Source organism: Filicampus tigris, chromosome 7 (assembly GCF_054856515.1).
Source record: "Filicampus tigris isolate MCC_2025a chromosome 7, RoL_Ftig_1.0, whole genome shotgun sequence".
Classification (NCBI taxonomy): Eukaryota; Metazoa; Chordata; class Actinopteri; order Syngnathiformes; family Syngnathidae; genus Filicampus; species Filicampus tigris.
Window position 1 is genome coordinate 25002415 of NC_141223.1, and position 5086 is coordinate 25007500.

Genomic DNA, 5086 nt, shown 5'->3' on the forward strand with positions numbered 1-5086 from the left:
GATATGTGTCTGCGTATTTTCTGACTGCGGTGAACCAGTACTGCATATAATTGTACAGGACTTAATAGGCGAGGTGAGGTAAATTTACCATAATACTTATTTACCTTTACAAACTAGAATATCGTGGGAAATGGAATTTGTTCAAAAAGTGAAACTTTCACTACACAGAGTGAAATGTTTCCTTTTTATTTCTCCATGTATTTCTCTCTAGCCTTAAGTTTACAAAACCATGAAATTTCCATCTCAAGAAATACTTTCATAATTAAAATTTTTCAAAATGATTTGCTCTACAGAAATTAGGTGGGAATTGGTCTTGTGAAAACAATTTCCCCATGTGTTTAATGACTGTATACCGTCCAAGTTTATCTTACCTCTGAAATAAATGACCTTTTCTCAGATTTCAGCTTTCTCACTCAAGCGCATAAGAAGTCTTGCCCCCCCACCCGCAAGACTGCCTGCAGCCTCTTGAAAGGTAGTCATCAGAGCAAATTATGGTAACTCTTTAGGTGTCCACCAGGTGTCATCAGAGGTCTCCTGTTGAGAGACGTGAACCAATCTGCTGTATGACAAGATGCACTGCAAACTCCACCAAGGGCCTGCTGTAGATTGAGCCCGTCATTATTTTTGTTCAAAAGTTTCAATGTTCTGTTTTTGCTGGAATCATCACTAGTTGCATTCGCTTGAACAATCATGGCAAATGGAACCTCTAAAAAATGCCCATAAAGTGTACATTATTTTAAATATTGTCTTAAAAGTCAACTTCAATGTTCCCATGACATGTCATTATTTCTTGTGAGACGAAGCTCCGTGAGCGTATGAGGATTCATTTAGTGTGATTAATCCTAAAAAAGAAACAAAGTATGATCAAAATTCAAGTTTTAATGCAAATTAGAAAAGTGTAGTGTAAACTCCAGAGCTGGTCTCTGTCTCTGGGCCAGACCGGTCGGACCCTCCGACCCGGCCGTATCCCCATTTTTTGGGTAAGGGGTGGGGGCTGACAAATTTTAAAAAACGGCTGGACTAAGCATGGCCGGAAGTGGATTTTAGTCCAGCCTACTAATCAGCCCTCGTGCGTTTGACGCGGTCGTGAGGTGGCCAAATTTCATCTCAGCCTACTCAGTGAAAGGCTTCTTTTTAGGGGTTTTTCCACTCCCGCCTCGGCCGGAGCGACAACTGCACTGATTCACGTGAGCGACGCATTGTGCTGTTGGCGACAGGTCAGCGACGCATGCCACGTACACGTCAAGAATTGTTGCTGCTCTGATTGGTCCATTATGTCACATGTTGCGGTGACATACAGTTTCCCACTCTGAGAGGAGAGAGAGGATGCAGCACGCAGCTCGTTGCTGCTACAAAGCAAATTAGTTTGGCAATGAAATTAAATGCATCGTCTAGTCATCTCGGTCCTTTTATGGTTGTAGCAGGCACGATATCCATTGTTGTCGCTGGCATTTTGAAGCCAAGACTCAAGGATGATGCTGGCACATCAAGGTGGAGTTCATGCACTTCTTATGCTTTTACTTTGCAGGCCGCGAAGAAGTGGAAGTGTGCAAAATAAATAAGTAACTTGTTGACTGCGACTTCTGGCCGGCTGTTGGACCCAAATAATATGACAAAACTAATCCGGGGCTCGCAATGGAAGTGAGCACAGCTCACTTCCGGACTTTACCGGTACCACGTAGCACGCAGGTGCCCCACTCCTGACACGCAGTCAAACAAATAAAAAATAAAAGTGTTGTACACCTTTTCGTCCCGTATACGCAAAATGATGTGCCCCATTTTGTTTTTATTTCACAGATCACTACTCCGTGTGTGTGTGTGTGTGTGTTAGGCCATATGTCCCGATTGACTCGCTGTCCCGCATGTCTGATCGGCAGGCACCAATTTTCAAACGTGCATCTAAAATCTTGTTTTTGATTAAACGCCTGTGTGAGGAGAGCAGACAACACACAGTGGAGGGTTTATGGGGGCGGGTCTCAGGCTGTGTGTGTGTTCACTAGTGTTCGGGCGGGTGTGACTGTCTGTGTGCGGGACTGTGAGAGGCAAGGGTATGCTGTCAATCAAACAGACAACAAAAACAAGCATTTTAGCGATGCGAAATGGAGGACTCTAAGGAACGTAAGAAGACTGCAAAGAAAATGAAATGTTACAACAAGGTTTGGGAACTCATTGTTCGTGGGTGAAGCCAGATAAAGTCAGATAAAGCTTTCTGTGAACTTTGTGGCTGCTGTTGCTGTCATGGAGAAAACTGAAAGACTTGAGTTGTGATGGACATAACCTAAAGTGTTTCATCAGTGCTTTCCTTGCTTCTTGAAGTGCACAGTGCTGCTATGGTGAACACGTTTGTTTACAACTGAATTGATTGTAGTTACAGTATTGTTATCTCATGACTATTTTTGATATACTTCTTGTTTTATTTTTGTTTTGTGCTGTGGCTGTTTAATTTGAAAATAATTTGAATTGCAGTAGTTGTAGTAGCCTGTCTTTGTTTGGATTGTCTTTGTTACTGTAGTAAATTGTTACTGCACTTCATGCTCTACATTTGACAAGGTTCTATTGTCTGAGTGTGACTATTGTTAAAGTGCGTCTACCTCAAAATATGAGACTAATGACTATGACTAATTTTAGCCTTTATTGTGAGCTCCTATTGCAAGGGCGAATCTATGTGCACAGACCCACCCAGATTGACAGACCGCCCACCCAGTGAGATTCATGAAAAAAATATATACTTTTGAATTTTTTTGTAAATTATGAAATTATTTTTGAATTTGTTTCGTTGTGTTTTTTTTATTGTATTGAATATTAAGAATGGCGTAATTGTGATTGTCTAAGGAGGATCTGAACTTCATATTATTCAGTTTGTCATTTTATTTCAATATACGATGTGTCTGGACAGGAGGATTGTGCTTAGCGAGAGAAATATTCAGGCCCACCCATTAGCCATGTTCTGGCTCCGCCCCTGTCCTTTTGGTATTAATGTCTCAGAGATGTACCTTTTTACTAGCAGTTTGTGTTGTATTTTTGTAACTGCAGATAATTTCAACTGCAATTCTGTGTTTTTATTTGTAGATCTATAATTGTTATTTTGTTACAGTTTATTATATTATATGTTACTGAACAGTTGTCAAGTTGTGCCATATGCATTTTTGGTGTCCGTCGCGAGAATCAGCTGCGTCCCACATTGTCCCCCATAAGCATACTCCCTGTCCCACATCTGGTGAGTTTGGATCTGGTCACTTTAGTGTGTGCGTGTGTCTATTGTTTTTATTTGATATTTTTCTTTATTTGGCAAAGTATTCGCTTGTGTGGCGCCTGCGTGTGATGTGAAAATTATGTTCTCGATGCCGACTGGCTGTCACCGAGGAGGGACGGACTGGGGCCACATGAGTCGGACAGAAATACAGACGGGAACTTAGTGACGGATAGATGATGCCCACCTCTGTGTTTATGCAGCCTGAGTGTTTTCCGGGCTATATTGAATATTCTGGCATTTCAAACAATCAGTAAGATTATTTATATCTGTTGGCTGAGTGGGAAAGGCACCAACTCTTGAAAGTGATGTTTCTGAGAATCTGTAAAATTAACATTTTCTGTATTACAGATGGCTGTGTTCACGTCCACAATGGATCCGACTGCCCTTTTCTAATGCACCACGCCACGCTGCTCCAGCTTGCGAAAACACTCTGACCCGCCTCTGTGCAGAATTCGACAGCTCAAGAACTTGAGCACTTCCGCATTTATCTAATAAATAAAAGTGTAGCCTTCATTGTTTTTACCTGGTACCTTGTGGCTTGGAATAAATGATTTTTGTGAGTCATGACATGTGCCCCATATTGTATTTATTTCACTGATCACCACGCTGTGCGTGTGTGTGTGTGTGTGTCTGTTGTTTTTGTTAGATCTTTTTTCTTTGTGTGGTGGGCGTGTGCTCGTGCTGCGCTTGCTTGTGACGTGGTGATTACATTCTCTACGCCGATTGGCTGTCGCCGACTAGGGATGGACCGGGACCACATGGTCGATTAAATAATCCGAACGGAACGCGGTGACGGTTTGGCGATGCGCAGCTCTGCTATTATGTCCCTGGCTTCTTTCAGAAGGAACGGCTGCTGATAAGCATGGACTGGAGATGACTGAATGTTGTATTCCAAAGAAGCAGGCTGGTATTGGTGTTAACTTAGCACCTACCATCATATCCTTTGGCCAAGATGCATTATCATTCTCTTCGTCCTTCTTCTTTGTGTATATCTCCTTTGTTCTCCCTCTCTGCTCTGCATCTCGATACTCATCTCCATAGTACGTGTACCCCTAAGCGGCAGGACCAAGACACACTGAGGAAGATGGAAAGAGAGATAGGCAAACACAACAACAAGCGATTAACACAAAGAGCCGGGCAATGCGCCTATGTGTCGGACCGGTCCGCCTGTCTGCCTATGACGGACGCCCATTTTGTAGGCGATGGAGGGGAAACTTGAAAAAATAGTCGGACTAAGCTAGGGTTGCCAAACGTCCCTTGAAAAACGGAATTGTCCCGTGTTTAGAAATGTAACTATGCATCCCCTATTGAGTTATAAAGGGAGGCACATTGTCCCGTAATATCATGACAGTCAAAAATAGTCCGTACAATGGAGAATGAAAAACAGTTCCATTTATATGACAACTTACAGTGACGGTTCTAGGACATCCCCTGCTCTGTGACCAATGAGCTGACAGCACATTCATGCACGAGTATGACGATACAGAATCGCTTATCTTATTGGTCGTGGTACTGTTGCAAGCTCTATACCTCAACCAGAACCCGGTCAGGCCAGTTACACCGTCTGCCCCACACGCTGTGCAAATTGAATTTTCTTCAAGAATCACAAGTCAAATAAATAAAAAAAACATATAGGTTTACTGTAAAAGTCAACATTAGTTTCGATGACACAAGAAACATAATAACCCTGAATGGCCACGTTTTATGAATCGTTTTGCTAAGTGGTGTGCGGTGAGATTTATTTCCAATGCGAATTATGTGACCTCACGCAATAAAGGTTGAGAAACACTGGAGTAACTCCAATTACTAGCCAGAAGGAATAAACCATTGCAG